This window comes from Bubalus bubalis, chromosome X (genome assembly GCF_019923935.1).
Source record: "Bubalus bubalis isolate 160015118507 breed Murrah chromosome X, NDDB_SH_1, whole genome shotgun sequence".
In the NCBI taxonomy this organism is placed as follows: Eukaryota; Metazoa; Chordata; class Mammalia; order Artiodactyla; family Bovidae; genus Bubalus; species Bubalus bubalis.
This window is the reverse complement of record NC_059181.1, coordinates 106,775,224-106,799,248: the sequence shown is the minus strand read 5'-3', so window position 1 is coordinate 106,799,248 and position 24,025 is coordinate 106,775,224. Positions and strand designations below refer to the sequence as shown.

Genomic DNA, 24,025 nt, shown 5'->3' with positions numbered 1-24,025 from the left:
GTTAGACAAGGCTGTGGTTCTAGTGTGATTAGATTGACTAGATTTCTGTGATTATGTTTTCAGTGTGTCTGCCCTGTCTTGAAACACCTACCATCTTATGTGGGTTTCTCTTACCTGGATCTGTGGTATCTCTTCAAGGCTGCTCCAGCAAAGCGCAACCACTGCTCCTTATCTTGGACGAGGTATATATCGTCACTGACACCACTCCTGACCTTGAACTCCTCTAGTCCCTCCTGTGCCCATTCGGCCATCACTCCATGGTTGTGTGGTATCAGTCCTGATTTTGCACTAGAAGAACTGACGCTGAAGCTGCAACTCCAGTACTTTGCCCACCTGATGCAAAGAACTGTCTCATTGGAAAAGATCCTGATGCTTGGAAGGAATGAAGGCCAAGAAGAAGGGGATGAGAGAGGATGAGATGGTTGGATGGCATCGGGAATTCCATGGACGTGAGATTCAGCAAGCTCTGGGAATTGGTGATGGACAAGGAGTCCTGGTGTGCTGCAGTCCATGGGGTTGCACACAGTCGGACACAACTGAACAAATGAAATGAACTGATTGCCATAGGTAGAATGCTTTGAACACAAGTTCTTTACGTGTCTCAAAATGGAACAGAAAAAGATATTTCATTAACATGGAAGATAAGGAGGGTTTGTAGCAACTATGTGTGTGTGTGTAAGTTTGTGTATGTGTGTGTGTGTGTGTGTGTGTGCGTGTGTGTGTGATGGAAAAAAATGTGGGATGGATGAAGAGACAGCATGATGGAGCATTTGGACAGGAAGCGTTTCTTTCTGTAGTGAGCTGATTCTTAGAATGAGCTGTTAAAGGAGTCAGAAATGTCTGACTCTTAGCGCTTGTTCAAGCGTGGGGGAAAGCTGAAGTTCAGAGGACAGAAGCACGGCTAAAGTTTAGCCAATCCTAGTCAGTGGGTATGTTATGGATGACTTTGAGTACTTGGCCAGTCTCTGCTGTTGTTTCAGAGAGGCCAAGTCAGCCCTTTAACAGTATGGTGGTTATGAAAATTGCAAATTCATGTGCTTGATGCCGAATGAGGCGCATCAAACTAAATGTTACAGTTTGGAACAGGGAAAGGATTTTTACAGATTCATACAAGGATGTGGGTGGCTCTTACCCTAAGAACTCAAAGTTACTGAACGTTTTCAGTTAAGTACAATTAAAAAGAAATATCAGAGAGAGTTGTGGTAAGTTGTTACAGATTTCTTGGTGTCATATCCTTTGTGCTTAAAGTTAGGTCATGGTCAGGTAATAATGTTCCTATATATCTCTACCAGATGAATGTTATTTTCTGTCTTTCTTGCACTGTCAAAAGAGGGCAAAGTTTCAAGGCACAAATTTCACCTTGTAATGTCCCATCTTGGATAAGCAGAAACAGATCTCATTTGGCAGCTCCTTCAGGGCAAGGTGCCCACATTCTGCACAGCTCTCATCCTTGATGGAGCCAGGCACCCAACCCAACAGGTCCTGTCTCCACAGGCTGTCCAAGTGAGGAGACCAGTTCTCAGAGACTGAGGCCCAGGAAAATGGCCACTGCTAGTAGGTTGCAGAGACAGGGATGGGGGAGAGGTTCACCGCTCCTCAAGGCCTGGACCAAGGCTACTGGACGGCCTTAGTGAGGGCTCTAGAGCACTACAGGATGTCGTCCCCAGTCTATTACCTGTGCCCTCCAGCTCACCCACTGGCCTAAGGCTGGGTGATCTCCAAGCCCTCCTAAAGAATGCCTGAATCTGCTTCTTCGCTCACTTTCCAGCTGATGACCACCACACCATCCTTACTTAATCACTTCCCCAATACTCCCTTCTTGACAGTAACTGGGGGGCAGGGCACACCGTGGTGCTGATCAATAGCTGAGCAGGACAACGAATGGTCACTCATTGACAGTTGGCTCCTTTTGAATGTGGCCATTTGAGGCACCAAGCAAGGCTGAGCTTAACCTGTTGCCTAGGAACAGGGTGGGGTGAAATGAAGCACATCAATGGCTAACTGCATAGGGCTGTGCTCACTCTGCTCTGTTACATTGTGAATAGAATAAGAATCTCTGTGAGGAAAAGGTTTGTCAAAGTAGTTCTTTTTTTTTTTTTTTCCATGTAATATTTTTTTTAATTTTTTTTTTATTTTTAAACTTTACAATATTGTATTAGTTTTGCCAAACATCGAAATGAATCCGCCACAGATTTACCTGTGTTCCCCATTCTGAACCCTCTTCCCTCCTCCCTCCCCATACCCTCCCTCTGGTTCATCCCAGTGCACCAGCCCCAAGCATCCAGTATCGTGCATCGAACCTGGACAGGCGACTCATTTCATACATGATATTATACATGTTTCAATGCCATTCTCCCAAATCTCCCCACCCTCTACCTCTCCCACAGAGTCCATAAGACTGATCTGTACATCAGTGTCTCTTTAGCTGTCTTGTACACAGGGTTATTGTTATCATCTCTCTAAATTCCATATATATGTGTTAGTGTACTGTATTGGTGTTTTTCTTTCTGGCTTACTTCACTCTGTATAATAGGTTCCAGTTTCCTCCACCTCATTAGAACTGATTCAAATGTATTATTTTTAAAGTAGTTCTAAAGTTGGGCTGGCTTTGACATTCTTGTTGGCTTTGAAATATTAGCTATAATATATGCGGCACATGTAATCATGTGGCAGCTGTTGGAGGGGAATATAGATAAGCACTGCTGACTGGCATGCCTCGGAATACAATGAAAAGAATGATGTACAAAAGTTAAACAAGCCTGTGAAATCAAAATCTGAGGTGGTAAAGGAGACAGTCAGAAAGACTAAAGCACACTGGACCCAACGTATCCTTATGTAATAGAGCAGCATGAGCATAGCCATTAGCAGGTAGCCATTGCTCTGCCGTATTTCTCCACATCCTGATATTAAGTAACAGGTCTTGCCCAGCAATTTGACAGTGCATCGCTCGGCCCTGCCAATAAGCAACCGACTATCAGTGAGATACCTACTGGAACTTCTCCTGCTCAGCCATTGGTCAGCTCCACATTCGCCCTACATGATGATAACTGTCAATGAGGGAACACTGGGGAAGTGATTCAGTCAATAGACCGTGGTGCATTGGTCATCTGACTCTTGCCTTTGGGCACCTTATTTTTTTTTTTTTTTTTTTAATCGGGAATACATTTCTGGTAGATGGGGCAAGTTGAGTATCTCTACTCAATATGAGAGTTGAAGTGTCCCCAACAATATTAGTGGTAGAGAAATTTATGACTTTCTTGGCTCCGATGTGTAATTTTATGAAGACAGTGTATAGAACTTGGGGCAACAGACTGAGGATTCACCGAGTCTTGGGGTCTCTATAACTCATTGGAGAAGCAATAACATCCAACCTGTTCTTAATTACCTTTATCCATGTTAAGTGCTTGCTCTTAAGTTCCTTAAGCCTCTCAAGAACCCCCACTAGGAAGAGGGTGATCGAAAGATGAAATGACTAGATGACTCTGAGGAACAGATTTGGAGTCAAAAGTGTTTGGTTGAGGTTCATACAGGGATGGAGGAGGCAGGAGTGTTGAAGGGACATATAAGTCAAAGAATAAAGGGTACTGAAGGAAAATTTGAAGGTCATGAGAAGAAACACCATGCCCCTGAATCACCACTCCCCCGAATCAAACACACAGAGGTGTCAGGGGTGAGAACTCTGTATCATGGCCTCCCTCAGCACCCACTAACCTATGTTGATGGGCACAGTGGGACATTGTGATGTCTAAGACCCCAAAGCCACCATTGGCTGGGGGAGTGCCTAGTTGACCAATCAGATGGAAGGGTGTGGCTCCTCATTCTCCTGAGAAGGTATATATAGGGAAGTCAGAGGCAGAGATTCTGTGTTAGGCCATGTCATGCTATCATAATAAGGTAACCAGGAAGCCATGGCAGCCAAGAAGAATTCCAATGTGGTGTGCTTCAAGGGCAAAAGGATGAAAGAAGGCCCTTTGTCAACAGAGATACAGAGGTAGTGTGAAGGTAAGATGATTCCACCTATGCTCCACACGTTCTCCATTGACTTTGCTGCCCAAGAACTCTACACTGCCCTTGCCTGCCACAAAAGCCCTCATCAGCCCACATCCCTTTTCATGAAATCTCCCTTCCAACTCAGATGTTATAACCTTTCCTCAAAACTAAAACCCTTCTCTTGTCTTTCAAGGCACGGAATATGACCATGAGGGTCAGAACCTCTAAAATGAACCTTGAGAAAGAAAATCCGATCATATGCCACTCAGTCGAAGAAGGTGAAGAAAACAGAAAATCCAAACTGTTTTTTCTGTTCCTGTGCACGTAAGAAACTGAATCAAAGCCGAGAAGGGTACCAAAATATGAGGCAGAGTCAAAGAAGGAGTCAGAATTAAAAGAGAATATAAGCTCAGCCACCCAAGAATGAGAGACCCTGGAGAAGTACAACCTGGGCATCCAGGAACTGAATAGAAAAGGTCAGACAGTTTAGAATTGTGTCTCCAGAGGTCTGCTTTCTTAGAAATGGCCAAGCTGGAAAAGACTGACTCTCACACTAACATAGTAAACTGATGGCTGTGAGTAAAATACACATCAAATGGTGAAAAGATGATATTTGTGTGTGTATGAGTTTTCTGATGGAAAAAGAGGGAAGGAAGCAAAGAGGTGGGCACCTGAGTGGGGAGGGATGTGGGGTCCCAAGAGCTGAGGGAACAGATCCTCAGGTCCCCAGGTAGCCTGAGAGTAGAGGTCTCGACTGGGTCAGGAGTCTGCACTGAAGGTGAATAACCCTGCTTAACAATTGATCTCAGTGGCAAGGAGTATCGGTGCGGTGTTCCTGCCATTGTTTGGGGTGTGGAGTGACATTAGGGTCTAGATTGCCAGAACCCAGATGGGAAGAGGGCTTCACATGCGGATGGTGAATGTCATACTTCCCCTGAGTGAGGCAGGCAGAAATCACCTCCTGGCCACTTACGTCATAATGGGTTTTGTTACATCACTGACCTATGCTGTCAGCTAAAGTTGCTCAGGCGGCACAAATTGCTGATACAACTAAAACCCACAATTGGCACTCCCAAAGATTAAAATAATGCTTGGAGGGATCAGACCACATATCAATTAGGCCACTGTTATCCTAAGAAATTTGTGGGAGCAGTGTGTTCCCAAGGGCAGGGCAGTGGTGCAGATGACTAACAGGTGCAGATGACTAACAGGATCATGACACACAGATAATGCTTTTGGGTGGGGGCACCATGCAGTTTGTGGGATCTTACTTCCCTGACCAGGGATTGAACCGGTTCCACTTTTAGGGAAAGCATGGAGTCCTAACCACAGGACAGCCAGAGAACTCAGGACAGAGACTTTTGATAAAAGTATTAATATAAGACTGTGTCAAAGCTGGTCTTATATTTATCACCATCCCCTAGTATTTCTAAATAACTACAGTCGTAAAACATTCTTCCCCAATAAATTCTTTTGTTAGTCCAAGTTCTACAAGTTTCCATGGTTTAAAAAGAAGCGTATCGAACATTTAATTTGGTGTTAACTTTAATTTTGAAGTGTTTGAAAAGTTTCAAGGAGTAGTCAATCATATATGGAGATATATAAGGCAGAGTCTCTACCAGAGGATGCACGTGTGTTTTTACAAAATGTTTTAGAAACAATTAAAACAGAGTTTCACCATCAGCATCAAAAGAGCTGAGTTCAGATTTTAAGTCAGTGCTACGGTATTTTTTATCTGGACTGCAACTCCCTAGTTAAATCTTTCTTGCACTTTAACTCCTGAGAGACACAGTTGATGATTCAAAGTCAGTCACTGAATGTATTTTAAAATCATTAATAGTGATGGAGAGGCTGGGTTTGTTGTCCTTTCAAAGTAAGTGGGAGACTATCAACCCTGCTTTGAAAATTAGTCAGGTAAGCAGCTACGAGGATGATATGGACAGAGATACCTTATAGATGGTGCTGTTATTCCACGTCTGTATATATTATCACCATTTAACACTATCACACTTTAATGCTCTGTTGCAGGACTGACTGAAATAATGGCTCTTAGGGGAAGGTAACAGATTACTAGGCCTGAAGAGCTGAAAGTGAAAATAGCTCAGTGCTGTCCGACGGTTGGTTACCTCATGGACAATACAGTCCATGGAATTCTCCAGGCCAGAATACTGCAGGGGGTAGCCTTTCCGTACTCCAGAGGATCTTCCCAACCCAGGAATAAAGCCCAGGCATCTAACAGTGAAGGAGGATTCTTCACCAGCTGAGCCACCAGGGAAGCCAAAGAATGCTAGGGTGGGTAGCATATCCCTTCTCCAGCAGAGCTTCCCTACCCAGGAATTGAACTGATGTCTACAGCTCTGCAGGCAGAATCTTTCCCAAGTGAGCTATCAGGAAAGTCCTGAGGTGGACCAAAATGGAGGTTAGAGGGCCTTGTTTCCCTAAAGTAGCGCTGGTATATATTTTAATATCCGTGGATATACTGCCACTTTGCAGAAAGAATTGAGGATGCATAGAGTTGAAAAAAGACCCAAAGACTCTTAGGGTTAAAAGAGAAAAACATGAACACTAAGTCATGAGTTGAGAAAGGTATATTCATTTATATCAACAACAATAAATCAATATCAGATGCCTGTAGCTCTCCTGGAAAAGGAAAGTATATTGTTTTTCAAACATGACAAGTCCTATTGCAAACGCTGTGTTGTATGGGGGTGGGGGTTTGCTCATTAGCACTCACAAAGAGTAGTAGAAACTCTTTATACTTCCACTTTTACATGTTCGCTATGAATAGATTCCAACTGACCCCTGTAGCTGTGGCCATACAATCCCTATTGATTGATACAATGATTTCCCTAAGACCTTCTACTTTCCTCTATGCCTGTGTCTATCCTATCTTCTGTCACTCAGAAACTAGCAACCATCTGAGGCCAGCCTAATGGTCACCTCCCAAGGGAATGTTCTTAATCATTCTTTCGTGTATTAATATTTTCATGTTCTCTAATCACTTGCAGTTCATTATATGCAGTTTGTAGGATAGGTTTTTGAGTATGTATCTTATCAGAAATGCATGCCAGAGAGGTAAACGGATTAGATATCAACAATGTGGTGACATAAAATATTGTCAGAAGTTGGATTATCTAAGACTGAAAGGAAGAGAATCACTCTCTTCTGCCAAGTACATCCAAGAATCTGTTTGAAAATGTAGTAAAAAACATAAACTAGAGAGTGGTTCAGAAGTCAAATGAATTTAAATGAAAAGCTTATTGTATCAGTAGTCAAGAGTAACTCTATGCCTTTGGATTAAGACCACCCTTTTTCATGACACAAAAAGAAAAAGCCAAAGCAGTGCCCATGGACTCATGATGAGTGCACAATCCTGCTGGCCCAGAGGCTTCTCTTGATTGGCAGAGGTCAAGAGCAAGTCTATGTGCCTAGGGTCAGAACGCATCTGCCCAGGATCACATCCATGTATCAGCGGGAATCAAGTGAGAGTCCCCAAACTTTACATGCTCCTGGCCACGTCCCTCACTCCAGTGCCTTTCCTACAGGCTTGTCACTCATTACTGCCTTGAGATGATCATGATTAAGTTTCACCTCACCATCTCTTCAATTAACTGCCGTGGGAAACTAGAAATCAGAATGTAAAAGAGTGAAATCGGACCCTTACCTTATAGCACATAAAAAACTAAACTCAGAGTTGATTAAAGATTTAAATGCAAGATCTGAAACTATAAATCAACTAGAAGAAAACATCCTGGAGAAGTTCTAAACATTGGTCTTAGAAGAGATTTTATGTATGTGACACCGAAAGCATAGGCAACAAAAGCAAAAAGAGAAAAGTAGGATGACTTCAAACGATTAAACTGCCTCCCCCAAAGAACATTAAAAACACATCTACATAGAAGCCAAGCTGATAGTTACCAAATTCCAAGTTGCGGCGGGGGAAGGAATTGGGAGTTGGGGATTAACGTATATATAGACACCATTATATATAACATAGATAACCAACAAGGACATACTACAAAACCACAGGCAATTCTGCTAGAAATTCTGTAACAACATAAATGAAGAAAGGATTTGTAAAGGAATAGATATATGGATGTGTGCCTGTGCAAGCTCATTTGATTCAGATGTGCCCTACTCTTTATGACCCTATGGACTGTAGCCTGCTAGACTCCTCTGTCCATGAGATTCTCCAGGCAAGAATCCTGGAGAGGCTCGTCATGTCCCTCTGAGCATAACTTCCCAACCCAGGGATTGAACCCAAATCTCCTTCATTGTAGGGTGATTCTTTAACAACTGAGCCAAGTGGGAAGCCCAAATACATGTATATGTAAAGCTGAATCACTTTGCTGGCCACCTGAAACACAACATGGTAAATCAAATATACTCGAATGAAAAAAAATAAAAAGAATCCATCAACATGTAGAATAATTAGCTCAAAAAACTAATTGGAAAATGCATAAACATTCCCAAACGTACTCTCAAAGAAAGATCCTCAGGGTACAAGGTATGAAGGGAAATAGATGACACAAGTCCTGACATGTGCCCATGGGAGAGGACTCAGATTATAAGGGAGATTACACGGTTAAAGATATGCCCTGGGTGTGAGTTGTTCGAGCCATATATTGGACACACAAGTCCTGGGTCTGACACAGGGAAGAGAAACACCCTTAGATGGTTGCAGGGCTATGTGGACTAACAGGAGGTCTGTGGGAAGCCCGGACTCCCCCCTCCAGGAGCATGTGCCCAGGGGCTTGCTCCCAAGTCACATTGAAGAGGACAGATTGAGACCGCATTTGTGGATGCCTGTTTTCCCAAAAACTGCCCACCCTTACACACGCCCTGCTTAGTCCGTGTGGCCGATCTGCAATGGAGCAGGGGCTGCCATGACCAGGCAGACAGCTTCAATGTGGGAAACAGAGGTGCATCTGGGCCAGGGCAGCATGTGGGTGGAAGAGTCGGGGTCATGCTCATGGAGGGCCCTTACATAGGCAGCGTATCAGGAGAAGCCCTGATCTCTGGTGGAGGCCAGACTGCCACAGCAGATAACCCAGTATGTGTCCAGAGCATATGAGGGCCTCACCTGCCCAATAGCACCCCTCTTCAACAGGGCAGGGAGAGCAGAAGCTGGGGGAAGTGATCAGCTGTGAGGGACAAAGAAGTCTCAGAGCAGAAGGTATGTTTAAGCAGGGCAGGAGACGCTACTGATGGTGAATGCACAGAAGGCATGTTGGAGGTAGCCTGGATCTCTGTAAGCAGCCAGCCTGGAGATTTGCTCCTTTTGTTATTTTTCTAACCAGAACATGCTCCTCTTGTCCCTCTGTGGCAAGGGTTGCAGTGCTGGGAGAGGGGAGCGTACATACTTGTGGGAACACAGACAGATCTGGCCTGACATTCTGTGCTTCTGCTCCAGAAACTTGGGATCCCACCCTGCCCCCAATAGGACAGTGAAAGCCAATGAGGAAAAGGAAGTCTCTGCCTCACATCTGGCTTCAGACGTGGTACCACTGAACTCCCAGGCATAGGTGCTGGCACACCCTAAGGAAAAATGTGACTTGTGGTCCATCAAATCCAGCCCCACCCCATCCCCACCCCCTGCGGTCTATGGTACAGACTGTACAGTGATGCTCCCGGACATGATCACCCCTTCAAGACCATAATAGCTAATTGATGCACTTAAATTCAGAGAGACAGAGACAAATGGAAAGACAGAAGTACTGGTCTCCACTGAAAGACTGAGAGGAAGTCAGGTCAGTGTGTCAGTCTGTCTGATTCTTTGCGACACCAAAGCATAGAAGAACTAAAGAGCCTCTTGATGAAAGTGAAAGAGGAGAGTGAAAAAGTTGGCTTAAAGCTCAACATGCAGAAAACAAAAATCATGGCATCTGGTCCCATCACTTCATGGCAAAGAGATGGAGAAACAGTGACATTTGCAGGGTTTACTTTTGGGGGCTCCAAAACCACTGCAGATGGTGACTGCAGCCATGAAACAAAAAGACGCTTACTCCTTGGAAGGAAAGTTATGACCAACCTGGACAGCATATTTATAAACAGAGACATTTCTTTGCCAACAATGATCTGTCTAGTTAAGGGTATGATTTTTCTAGTAGTCATGTATGGATGTGAGAGTTGGACTATAAAGAAAGCTGAGTGCCGAAGAATGGATGCTTTTGAACTGTGGTGTTGGAGAAGACTCTTGAGAGTCCCTTGGAGTGCAAGGAGATTCAACCAGTCCATCCTAAAGGAAATCAGTCCTGAATATTCATTGGAAGAACTGATGTTGAAGCTGAAACTACAAAACTTTGGCCACCCGATGAGAAGAGCTGACTCATTTGGAAAGACCCTGATGCTAGGAAAGATTGAAGGTGGAAGGAGAAGGGGACAACAGAGGATGAGATGGTTGGATGGCATCACCGACTCAATGGACGAGTTTGAATAAACTCTGGCCATTGGTGATGGACAGATACCTGCTGCTGTTAACCCTCTTCAGCTGAAACAACTTTTCCACAAAAAGTTTCTGAAATCTGGTGCCTGTTGAGGGGCCCCCATGAGAAGATGTGTGGTTCCCTGTGTCCCCCAGTGTCATGGATGCTGTAGCCCCCCAACAAGCATCTGTGCCATCAGGCTGTTTTGGGACTGCAGCCTTCTCTAAAGGGTCATGGAGGCCCCCTCCAGTGGGAACAAGAGGATCCAGTCACCCCAGACAGAGGGTCCCATAGAATGCAACTTCATGCCTACTGGGACTCCTGAGGACCCTGGGCCAGCCTGTCAAATTAACCCCCTTGCCTGGCGTCCTCAGTGAACACAGGGAATCAGAGTCTTGGTCTATGCACAGGTCTCCTCTGAATTTTTATATTTAATTCAGCAAATATTAGAAAGGTAAACCTATTAAGCGCTGAGATCAGACTTGGGAGAAGATGGGAAGAGTGAGGTAATTAGCAAGACTTTGGACTTGTCCCAAAATGCGAATGCCAAAGAATGCTCAAACTGCCGCTCAATTGCACTCCTTTCACACGCTATTAAAGTAATGCCCCAAAGCCTCTGAGCCAGGCTTCAGCAGTAAGTGAACTGTGAACTTCCAGATGTTCAAGCTGGTTTCAGAAAAGAGAGAGGAACCAGAGACCAATTTGCCAACATCTGCTGGATCATCAAAAAAGCAAGAGAGTTCCAGAAAAACATCTACTTCTGCTTTATTGATTATGCCAAAGCCTTTGACTGTGTGGATCAGAATAAACTGTGGAAAATTCTGAAAGAGATGGGAATACCAGTCTACCTGACCTGCCTCTTGAGAAACCTGTATGCAAGTCAGGAAGCAACAGTTAGAACTGGACATGGAACAACAGACTGGTTCCAAATAGGAAAAGCATATGTCAAGGCTGCATATTGTCACCCTGCTTATTTAACTTATATACAGAGTGCATCATGAGAAACGCTGGGCTGGAAGAAGCACAAGCTGGAATCAAGATTGCCGGGAGAAATATCAATAACCTCAGATACACCGATGACACCAACCTTATGGCAGAAAGTGAAGAAGAACTAAGGAGCCTCTTGATGAAAGTGAAAGAGGAGAGTGGAAAAGTTGACTTAAAGCTCAACATTCAGAAAACTAAGATCATGGCATTCGGTCCTATCACTTCATGGGAAATAGATGGGTAACAGTGGAAACAGTGGCTGACTTTATTTTTGGGGACTCCAAAATCACTGCAGATGGTGACTCCAGCCATGAAATTAAAAAACACTTACTCGCTGGAAGAAAAGTTATGACAAACCTAGACAGCATATTAAAAAGCAGAGACATTACTTCACAAACAAGGTCCGTCTAGTCAATGCTATGGTTTTCCCAGTAGTCATGTATGGATGTGAGAGTTGGACTATAAAGAAAGTGGAGCACCGAAGAATTGATGTTTTTGAACTGTGGTGTTGGATAAGATTCTTGAGAGTCCCTTGGACTGCAAGGAGGTCCAAGCAGTCCATCCTAAAGGAGATCAGTCCTGAATGTTCATTGAAAGGACTGATGTTGAAGCTGAAACTCTAATACTTTGGCCACATGATGCAAAGGGTTGACTCATTTGAAAAGACCCTGATGATGGGAAAGATTGAAGGCAGAAGGAGAAAGGGAAGACAGAGGATGAGACGGTTGGATGGCATCACTGACTCAGTGGACATGATTTTGGGTAAACTGTGGGAGTTGGTTGTGGACAGGAAAGCCTGGCATTCTGCGGTCCATGGGGTCACAAAAATTCGGGCACAACTGAACTGAACTGGATTTGTGACTGAACTGAACTGAACTGGATTTGTCCCAAGAGGCTGACTGTGTAACTGGGAGAGAGGAAAAATGGACCAGGTGAAAGGAAGAAAGGATATAGCCAGACACAGTGCAATGCCTCGGGAGAACTTTGGCCAAGAGGACACTGATTGCTACAGAGAGGATGTGGGAAAGCTCGGAGATGCAGTCCAAACTGAGCTGAGTAAACCACAAGAGGAGACATGGAAGCAGGCGTGTTCCCTGAGTCTGTCTCCATTCTTTAACAGCATGAGTTCATGAAGCTGAGCAGACTCATTGAGCCCAGGCAGGAGCACTGGCAGACAGAAGATCAGCGTCTGAGAGCAAACTCCTGGCAAGGGGCACACTGTGTGGAGCCAGTGCTGTGGAGAAAGGAGAGGGCCACCTGTAGGCTCTGAGTGAGTGGCAAAGGTAGTCGGTTGGCATAGAGAGTGCCTTTATAAAATAAAGAGCTAACATTCAAAAACCAGGAGATCTCTTACTGAACTTCAGCTTTTTTGGCCATTCTGGACAAATTAAAAGGCCTGGCACCTGGACTGCATACCCTCCTATTGTGAGTGGCAGCTCCTCCTGGGCTAGATCATGCCCTCTCCGTGTGTTCTAGCCCCCTCACTCCCTGTGGTTTGCACCCGCTGACCTCACTTCAAGTTGCCTGCCAGGGACCTGGAGCAGCAGGGACACTGTCACTTGGCTGAGTCTCATGCTCAGTCAGAGGACTAAAAAGGTCAACAGGTTCTGTGCATAAATCTTGTCACTACGATTTTACTACCTGTTACCTTAGCTTCCTCATCTGTTAAGTGGGTGTACTAGTATACTCAAATATATAGCAACCACTCAGTATGTGTAATTTGCTTAGCATAGCATCTGGACCCATCAGTTGAGTTAAGTTGCTCAGTCCTGTCCAACTCTTTGTGACCCCATAGACTGCAGAACACTAGGCTTCCCTGTCCATCACCTACTCCCAGGGCTTGGTCAAACTCATGTCCTTCGAGTCAGTGATGCCATCCAAGCATCTCATCCTCTGTCACCCCCTTCTCCTGCCTTCAGTGTTTCCTATCATCAGGGTTTTGTTTTTGCTTTTGCTTTTGTTTGTTTTTTTTCCAAAGAGTCAGTTCTTTGTATCAGGTGCCAAAGTACAGGAGTTTCAGCTTCAACATTAGTCCTTACAATGAATTTAGGACTGATTTCCTTTAGGATTGATTGGTTGGATCTCCTTGCAGTCTAAGGGACTTTGAAGAGTCTTCTCCAACACCACAGCTCAAAAGTATCAGTTCTTCAGCCTTCAGCCTTCTTTATGATCCAATTCTTACATCCATACATGACTACTGGCAAAATCATAACTTTGACTAGACAGACCTATGTCAGCAAAAAATGTCTCTGCTTTTTACTATGTGGTTTAGATTGGTCATAGCTTTTCTTCTGAGGAGCAAGTGTCTTTTAATTTCATGGCTGCAGTCACCATCTGAAGTGATTTTTGGAGTCCAAGAAAATAAAATCTCTCACTGGTTCCATTGTTTCCCCATCTATTTGCCATGAAATGATGGGCCCAGATGCCATGATCTTACTTTTTTGAATGTGGAGTTTTTAGCCAGCTTTTTTACCCTCCTCTTTTACTTTCACCAAGATGCTCCTCAGCTCCTCTTTGTTTTCTGTCATAAGGTTTGTGTCATCTGCCTATCTGAGGTAATTGATATTTCTCCCAGCAATGTTGCTATTCCAATAGCAAACTGCTTAAAAACAGTCCCCAGAACCCCAGAGGGACATGATAGCAGGCTGGTGACAATGAAGCACTTTCTTCTGCCCTTGTCAGCCAAGGGTAGGTCCCAAAAGCAGATGACAGACCCCAGCATAATTTTCCTGGTCGCCTTCCCCATAACATCGTTGTTCACCAAGTTTATCCCAGCCTTTCAACTCACGGAACCCTCCCTGCTTGCCTAGTGACTGTGCACTGTTACTACACTCAACATACAGATGTGAAACCTGAGGCTGAAAAGGGTCAGCCTGATGAAAAGGGTCATCACTGGCTCAAGATCTAAAACCCTGGCTTCTGAGTCACGATGCCACAATGCTAAAGACAAACTCAGGCAAGGACACTTATCTGCACTGCTCAGACCTGCACTGTGACGCTGATGGCCATATACCCTCATGGATAACTGGGGTACCTCAAGGGTCACTGGGACACAGAAGCCGGCTGGGGTGGGCAAGCAAGAGACAGCTTCCAGATCATGGGCTGACCAGAAACCACAATTTTGCTCAGGGAAAACCTGGCCTTTGTAATTTAGGGTCCAGGTTAATCCTAAGAAACTGATGAGCTACCAAGCATGGAGCAAGTGAGCCCCCACTGCCACTTCCTAAAGGCAGCTTTCCATCCTGTCCAAAGTTAATGCACAGGTTTCTCAGAGACAGAGGAGGCTGCCCAGCAGGGCAAGAAGCACCAGCAGCAGCACAAAGCCCTTTCTGCTCATCTCCTCTACCTGCATTTCCTATTGGTCCCTGAGAAGTGTGCTATGAAAGCAAGTCAACCATGTAAGCCTAATGCTGCTGAGCTTCTGGTGTCATTGCCTGTATCTCAAAAGCAGAGACTCCTGAAGCACGTTAACATTCCAGAATTATGTGGGTCGAACAAGGTTTTCTGGGGCTGTACTGGGAGACTGCACAGGGCTCCAGATGTCCTGAAACAAGATGGTGGACAGGTTTCCAGAATTACAAACTAGTGAATACACGTGCTTGCCAAGGGTCCTTCTTCTTTTTAGCTCTAGGTTCCACCCATTTCCACCACAGAAGACCATGGTTTGTACCAAAAGACACCACATCCTGAGGCTGTTTGGCAGACGGTGGGGTGTGTAGTTATCCAGGTTGACCTGGGGCTGGCCCTCGGTCCTGCCTGTCCCAGGAAGGGCATCACTCTAGGCTGAAGGCTGGAGGAAGGTAACACATCCTCTACTCCTGGGCCTCTGGCCGTCCTCTGAAATTGTTCGCTCTTAAGGGACTAGGATCACTTGTTCCTAATGCTTTGTCCAAAAGCCTTGGGGGCCACGAGAATTTACAGATTTAGAAATCATTGACAGAGGAGCACATGTATACCTGTGGCGGATTCGTTTTGATGTTTGGCAAAACTAATACAGTGTTTCAGGTTTAAAAATAAAATAAAATTAAAAAAAAAAAACACATTATCAGATAAGCAAAAAAAAAAAAAAAAAGAAAGAAATCATTGACAGGGACACAAAGATCATCACCACCCCGGCAGGGGCTGGCAAACACTGACATGGCTGCAGTGAACCATGTGACTGTTAATACCAAGTGGGCTCAGTTCAGTTCAGTCACTCAGTCGTGTCCAACTCTTTGCGACCCCATGAATCACAGGACACCAGGCCTCCCTGTCCATTATCAACTCCCGGAGTTTACCCAAACTCATGTCCATCGAGTCGGTGATGCCATCCAACCATCTCATCCTCTGTTGTCCCCTTCTCCTCCTTCCCCCAATCCCTCCCAGCATCAGGGTCTTTTCCAATGAGTTAACACTTCACATGAGGTGGCCAAAGTATTGGAGTTTCAGTTTCAGCATCAATCCTTCTAATGAACACCCAGGACTGATCTCCTTTAGGATGGACTGGTTGGATCTCCTTGCAGTCCAAGGGACTCTTAAGAGTCTTCTCCAACACCACAGTTCAAAACACGTGTATACCTGTGGTGGATTCATGTTGATGTATGGCAAAACCAATACAATACTGTAAAGTAATTAGCCTCCAATTAAAATAAATAAATTTATAATTAAAAAAAAAAAGCATCAATTCTTCGGTGCTCAGCTTTCTTCACAGTCCACCTCTCACATCCATACATGACCACTGGAAAAACCATAGCCTTGACTAGACGGACCTTTGTGGGCAAAGTAATGTCTCTGCTTTTTAATATGCTATCTAGGTTGGCCATAAATTTCCTTCCAAGGAGTAAGTGTCTTTTAATTTTATGGCTGCAATCACCATCTGCAGTGATTTTGGAGCGCCCCCCCCCCAAAATAAATTCTGACACTGTTTCCACTGTTTCCCCATCTATTTCCCATGAAGTGATGAGACCAGATGCCATGATCTTAGTTTTCTCAATGTTGAGCTTTAAGCCAACTTTTTCACTCTCCTCTTTCACTTTCATTAAGAAGCTTTTTAGTTCCTCTTCACTTTCTGCCATCAGAGTGGTGTCATCTGCATATCTGAGGTTATTGATATTTCTCCCGGCACTCTTGATTCCAGCTTGTGCTTTTTCCAGCCCAGCGTTTCTCATGATATGCTCTGCATATAGGTTAAATAAGCAGGGTGACAATATACAGCCTTGATGTACTCACTCCTTTTCCTATTTGGAACCAGTCTGTTGTTCCATGTCCAGTTCTAACTGTTGCTCCTTGACCTGCATACAGATTTCTCAAGAGGCAGGTCAGGTGGTCTAGTATGCCCATCTATTTCAGAATTTTCCACAATTTATTGTGATCTACACAGTCAAAGGCTTTGGCATAGTCAATAAATTTGGCCATGGAATACAGAATGAAGCAGGGCAAAGGCTAAGAAAGTTTTGCGAAGAGAATTCACTGGTCATAGCAAACACCCTCTTCCAACAAGACAAGAGAAGACTCTACACATGAACATCACCAGATGGTCAACACTGAAATCAGATTGATTATATTCTTTGCAGCCAAAGATGGAAAAGTGCCAGGGTCCAGTCCCGGTGGATCCAGGGAAATTCGAAGGGGAGACGGCTTCAGCGAACTGGATACAGTAGCTTTAATTAAATATTAATTAGAGGTATAAATAGTAATAGACTAAGGATAGCTCAGTAGGAAAATTCAGTGGAGAAAAGAGGCTGAATAACTTGGTTTATGTGGAAAGCTAATAAAATTCCAAAATAAGGAATGTATGTCACCTACATAGGCCGCAGGCATCCTCCCATTCTCCCGAAGGAGAGGAGACACTAAGGCCTCCCCGGTCAGATCTTACAAGCCCAGGCATAATTAGTAGGCTTGACTAGCCTCCACGTTCCAGATGGGGATTCAGCCAGAAGGTGAGAGAAAGAATGACATGGGGAGACCAGTCTTTCGAGGAACTGATCCCATTTTTTTTACTTTTTCCAGGGTCTGTTTTTATACACTGAGATGTTATACAAAAGTCACCCAGGGTCAGCAGTCCTGACTTTTATTAAAGTCAGGTGCTTCAACAGATGTATACAGAGGTCTTAGGGGTGTTACATCATCTTCTGGCCAGGGGGCCTGCTGACAATTTATGACCCTCTCCTTGTGACAGCAGTCAGTCAACCAGAACACTTATTTCTCCAGGGGTGATTATTCTTAAAACAGATGCCACCTTCCGAAGGTACCAGATAAAGTTACATTCCTATAGGGTGAGGGTGTAGTGGGTTTTAATTAAGGAAAGAATTTGCTTAGCCAAGGTCTAACGTGATTAATATCAAAGGTTAATACTTATTTCTTCTATATATTCATTAATGTGTATAAGGGCAGGGGATGTGGAGACTTAGCAGCAAACATTGGCTCAACAAATGAAAAACCCTTCACCGATACAATTTCTAATCAGCCCACTATACTATACTAATAGTTTTCTAACTTCTCTGAAGAACCTGTTTTTAGAAGGTTTAAAGCATCTCGTGCCTCTCAAGGTTGAGAGGCTGTGAACAATCACATGTGGCCGGACAAGCCTGTCAGGCAGGCTAGAGAACCTTCAGAGGAGTTTGTAGGTTGAAACACTCCTATCACGCCCAGGAATTATTATTAACTGGAGCTCTTAAGTTAACTCCTTCTCTGAAAGAGGTGGTGGGGGACAGCCTCCAGTAAAGTCAGAGGTGTAGGTGAGAGCACAAGGTAGTAAACTAGGCAAACTCTAGATTTGGGGGTAGATGCTCGAGAATTTCCAGGGGGACTCCTGAGCCTCGATCCCACCTTTGCATATGTCGAGCCTCATTCCTCATGATCTTTACCATAGGCGGAGTTCCTCATGCTAGCTCCCAGCAGAGAAGCTCTATACAGTCAGCAAAAACAAGACTGGGAGCTGACTGTGGCTCAGATCATGAACTCCTTATTGCCAAGTCCAGACTTAAATTGAAGAAAGTAGGGAAAACCACTAGACCATTCAGTTATGACCTAAATCAAATCCCTTATGATTATACAGTGGAAGTGAGAAATAGATTTAAGGGACTAGATCTGATAGACAGTGTGCCTGATGAACTATGGGCAGAGGCTCGTGACAATGTACAGAAGACAGGGATCAAGACCATCCCCAAGAAAAAGATGTGCAAGAAAGCACAATGGCTGTCTGAGGAGGCCTTACAAATAGCCGTGAAAAGAAGAGAAGTGAAAAACAAAGGAGAAAAGGAAAGATAATAAGCATCTGAATGCAGAGTTCCAAAGAATAGCAAGGAGAGATAAGAAAACCTTCCTCGGTGATCAATGCAAAGAAATAGAGGAAAACAACAGAATGGGAAAGACTAGAGATCTCTTAAAGAAAATTAGAGATACAAAGGGAACATTTCATGAAAATATGGGCCCAATAAAGGATATACATGGTATGGACCTAAGAGAAGCAGAAGGTATTAAGGAGAGGTGGAAAGAATACACAGAAGAACCAAGTGGGCTATATAGGGAAAATTAGGGATACTATAAATAGCTTCTTTGTATCATCCATTTTTGGTTTTACTACCAAAAGTGTTTAGGTGAAGATGGTGAAAATACTTGGGTGCTGAAGTGTTCTGGGTGATGGAATGGTGGAAAGCAGGTCATGGACCTGAGGTAGCAGGCAGATGTTGTCTCCTGCACAGTTCAGGGAAGAGGCTCCCAGCTTCATGGATTCCTAGTCCTGCTACAGCCCCCAGTTCACAAAGCCTGGCAGTTTGACTCAGCTCACAGTGCCTTCTGTCTCAGGGGCCACTCTATACATCTTTGCTCAAAATCCACCGATGGCCCTCAAGTCCCAACCCAGGCCACATCCTATAGAACCTTTGGCACTAGGGGCCAATGGTGTCCATGTTATCCTCCTTTCCGAATTGGAGGCTCTTCACTGTCTCCCTGTCTCCCAGCTGCAGACTTCAAGGTACACACCTGCATTCCCACTCATTCTGGGGAAAGCTCTCTTTGCAAGAGATGCCTCTTCAACCACTACTCAGAGTAGGTGCTTTCTGGTTTACAGATCGCTTTTGTGTGAATCAACCCGTGACTGCCTCACTCCCATCAGATACACCGACAAATAGGATTACTCCTAATGGGGACATTTCACACCGTGCTCATCCTTCAGAAAAACAAATGGAGACTCAGAGAGGGAGTGATTTGCTGAGACTCACGCTCCAGCAATGGTGGTGCTAGAGACCAATCCAGGTTTGAGATGGCAGGGCAGAGTGTCTGCTTCCTCCTACACTGCCTCAGTGGAGGACCAGAGCCTGCCCAGCCTATCAGGCTCACAGCCTTGCCTCTGCAGGCAATGGATGAAACTTCACAGCACATCAAAGTCTCTAGAAATCCTTTGCCAAAAATCCCTCAGGGAACCTATACATATAGTGTCGGGCTGGGGGCCCTCTACAAGCTCACCTGCTCCAGCTACACACCTGGGCTCAGTTCCCTCCATGGGTCTGACACTTCTGGGGGTCCTTCCCCCATTTCCCAGCCAAGGAGACCCTCTTCACTATAAGCCCCAGGGCAGACGGCCCTCCCGTCTGAAAAGCCCTCCATGGTCCCTCGATGTGAGTCAGGGGTTGGTTCCCCATGCTACATGTTCCCCAAACTCTGCCTCGTTTCAGGCTCTGTGCTTTACAGGTCTGTCTGGAAGATGTGCTCCAGCCTTTCCAGTCCTCTGCCCTGAGTGATGCAGGTGTGAGTGGACATGTGACGCCTTGCACAGGGGAGGAGCCTCTTGCAGGATGGGTGTCCTTGGACTTGAATGTGCTTTGTCTTGTGAGGTCTAGCACCCAGACCTGCCCTCTCCCTTCAGGCTGTGCTTACATGAGGGCTAGCAGGTGGCCAGGTGGCCAGTGCACTGGAAGCAGTTCTGCCCAACCCAGCAGTTGTCTGATGCAAAAGATGCCAAGAGCTCCTCCCACTGGGCTGTGTGCAGTGCAGAGCATGGCACCACACGGGCAAGGGCAGTTGGTGTCCTATGTGTATACACAGCAACTGCTTGGGCAACAATTCCTGATTTCAGTTTTCCTGCTTCATCAATAGCAATCATGAGGTCTCAGGCACTGTGAGGGCCCGACCACCAAGTCCCACTGTGGACACCTCCATTGCCTGTCTGTGCTCTGCACCTCCCGATGGGCTGGCAGGAACTGTCAGGTCAACATCGCAGGAGATGGGATGCCCTGCCCAACCATGTCTGCTCCCTGTCCACTTGGTGGTAAGTCCCCAGCCAGCCTCCAGCACCAACTCCCTACCCTCCCCACCCCCGGGGAACAGCCTCACAAAGGACCCATCCTGAGAAGGCTGGCCCTGGAGTGGTCTGAGGAGAGGTGGCAAGATGGGGCCTTGGTACAGGGTTGATATCCCCGGCCCCACGGGTTATAAGGACCCATCCTGGGAGTAGCCTGTGTGCACTCAGCCCTGGGCTCAAGGCCACAGCCCAGCTGCTAGAATATGTGCTGGGCTGGCAGGGGGAGAGGAATTCCCTGGCAAGTGAGAAGATCCAGGTGTGTGGAATGTGGTGGGGGTGGAATAGAGGGGAGTGACTTCTTTGCTTTGCTGTCTGTAGGGTGATGACCAACCTAGGATGAAGAACAGTGACGACCAATGTTGGGGCGGGCAGTCTTCCCAGTAGCTGACAAGGCTTTAGTCAGTGGACAAACATCAGCCCAGGATTCAACAGGTGTGGCTGAACCTCAAAGACACTGAACGTTCCACCAAGGCAGGATTGACCCACTGGCATTGGATGTCCTCTCAGGAAAACATGCATCACTGACATGAAGGCCAGAGAGACTGGGAGGCAGGCCCCAGAAGACTGGGACATCCAAGACGTCTCTGAACTTCGGAGCCTGCAACAGCAGCCCACCTCTCCCACCCCATAAAGAGCTGGTGCCCCCACCCTCAAGGGAGCAAACCGGACCAGAGGGCTCCCTCACAGGTGCCCTCCATCCCAGGAAGCAGGGGAGCTGGCTGCCCTGATCTGTGGCAGGACACACAGCACTACCATGATGAGAACCAAGGAAGCATGGGAAGAGCTGGTCACCTACTGCCCAGCCGCCAAGCAGAGTGAAGTCACTGTACAACACAGGTCAGGCTTACCAGGCCTGGTGATGGAGGAGATGGACGACACACCCCTCCATTCATCCTTGCTGCCCAGGGACTACAGCAGAGGTCGTGGGGTTGCACTGAGCTGCCAGGAGCCAGGGACCATGATGAGGGCTGCCACCTCCCAGGAGACGGGAGCCACAGAGGAGGGAAGGTGGTCCATACAACGCAGCCTCCCAGAGCTTTGATAGGTGGGCAACCAACTAAGGTACAGTCCAAAATGACAATGAGGCCAAAGGCAGCCACCCCAGTAAACAGGTCAAGATCCCTCGTCCAGGTTGGGCCCCTGAGCCAGTTCTCAGGTCTGCAACTGGGAAATAGGGATGGGGAAGGTCCCTGGGAGAAGGACACTGCAGCACCACAGCAAACAGACATGGGAACAACCCTAGCCCCTCCCAAAGGGACCTCGGGCACTGAGATGGTGAACCCACACAGGCAGGTGGGACCATCAGAGGAGTGGAGGTTGCCAGACACAGGGTCAACTTGACACCAACTTGAGAGACACAGTTAACTCTGACTCTGTGGCCCCTTCAGGACGACCCCCTGGGCTGGGATTTCTGGGCACAGGGGCTCAATGGTCAAGGGACACAGGGCCAGTCCCCAGGATTCACCAGTCGGTCTTGAGCTGCAAGCGCCTGGAGGCCTGGAATGCAATATCCCCCAAAGCCAGGTCCAGGGCTTAGTGAGACATCTGTTGAGGACTCCTTCAGAACCTGGGGGAACGTGTGATGTAAGGAAAAGATGTAAGGCTGAACAGAAACCCTGCATGAACTCCAGTGAGTAAAAGAGAAATACACAGAAAAAGAGGGGATACACGCCCCGCTCATGAACTGAAGAACCTGCTCACCTCTGGGGGCAACTCATGGGCATCCTCTGCTCCTGACCCCTCACACCCACTCTGTGCTTGGCCAAGTCACCATGGTGGGCACACTAGTACTCAAAGGATAGCTGGACAGTCTCCCACCCAGAGCGCGAGTATTCCCTCACTGAAGTCCTCTCACCATGGGTATGGGATGACAATGCACACTCCAGTCCGCCCTCCCTGTTCCTTGTCCTTGCAAACTAAACGGCTGGATCCATTCTGTGAGATGCAGCCTGGTGTCTGGAAGTCCCCTCCAGTGCTGGTGAGTGTGGCACCTGGGTCGTGGCCATCCTGCCCAGATGGCGGACAGTGAAGAGCACATAGACCCCAGAGCTTGGGAGTGATGGACACATGCAAACCAGCATCTCCCACTTCCATGTCAAACGTGATGTAAAGGCCTGTGATGTGAATGAGAGCAGGGCAGCTACAGAGGCTCACAGAAGATTCCCCGGTCCCCCTGGGTGGTGCCCCATCCCCTAGGCAATCAGTACCCTGAGCAGCAGCAGCAGCAGAGTGGCCATCCGTGTCCACAGGTCATATGTGTGCCATGTCCTCTCAAAGAACTGCAGCAGAACTGAGATGAAATCAGAAACTCGTCCGGTTCTCAGGCTGGCCCCTCCATCTGGGCTGTATGCAAAGAGGTGTGGTCAATGGGAGCTGCCCTGGGGACAGAGGGGAAGTAGGTCTGGTTGACCTCCTGGAGCTACACAGCTGCCCCTGGGTTTGTCCCGCGTGTGGGAGTCCAAGGCCCAGAACCAAAGCTAGGCAGGGACCGAGGAACTGACATGGAGGTGAAGGAGCCCTCTCTCATGGGCAGAGTGCTGGACACCAGGGCAGCATCTCCTTGAGGACTGCTTGCCCCAGGTGCCAAGCCTGGGGGTGGATGGCAACCCCCAGTGGAAGGACCTAACAGACACATGCTGACCTGTGGGGCACTTACAGCTCCCAGACACCAGGCCAATACTGAGTCCATTGCTAGCCTGAAAACAGAAGAGAACGAATCTGCAATACAAACACCAGGGCGGGATGAGTGCCCAGACCCCAAAAGAAGTGCCCATAACTCAGCACAGAAAGGACACACAGCTCAGTGGAGATATGGGCAACAGGCATTTCAGAGAGGAAACCACATTGGCCAAGGAGGACATGAGGGAAACCAAGAATCAGTGTCAAGTCCTTCCAGGTCAGCGCTGTCTGCAAACGCACAACAGGAGCAAAGTAGAACCCTCACCAAGCTTCAGAGACCCAGGTGGGGTTGGAGGCAGCACCCCCTGTGGATTGGTCTACACATCTGGGCACGTGAGGAGAACTGGTGCCAGTAGAAGGGATGGGACTGGTGTGGAGAAATGCCATGGAGCAGGGCCTCACAGCTGCCCCCATCAGCAGCCACACATCATAGGTGTCCAGTTCACTGGGCAAGGTAGTTCATAACCAGGATGCAGAAAGAACAGCAGCAGCCTACCTACCATTCACAGGATCCTCCCTCATGATCTGAGACCACTACCAGGAGGTTCTGGGGTGTATGGAGGTAGCTGATAACCACTCTTGGGGCAAGGATCGGGGCACCAGCATGAGGGAGTTGGGTGTGGTATTCGATCAGATCCCTGCAGCACTGAGGCCTCAAATCCAG

General features: G+C 46.7%; 1 long non-coding RNA gene across 1 annotated transcript; it reads left to right on the top strand.

Moving 5' to 3' along the window:
• The first annotated feature begins 3,744 nt into the window (after nt 1-3,744).
• On the top strand, nt 3,745-4,600 carry LOC123465411. Its single transcript, XR_006640651.1, has 2 exons — nt 3,745-4,002; nt 4,184-4,600. It is a non-coding gene; the product is annotated as an uncharacterized LOC123465411 (long non-coding RNA).
• Nucleotides 4,601-24,025: the final 19,425 nt, after the last annotated feature.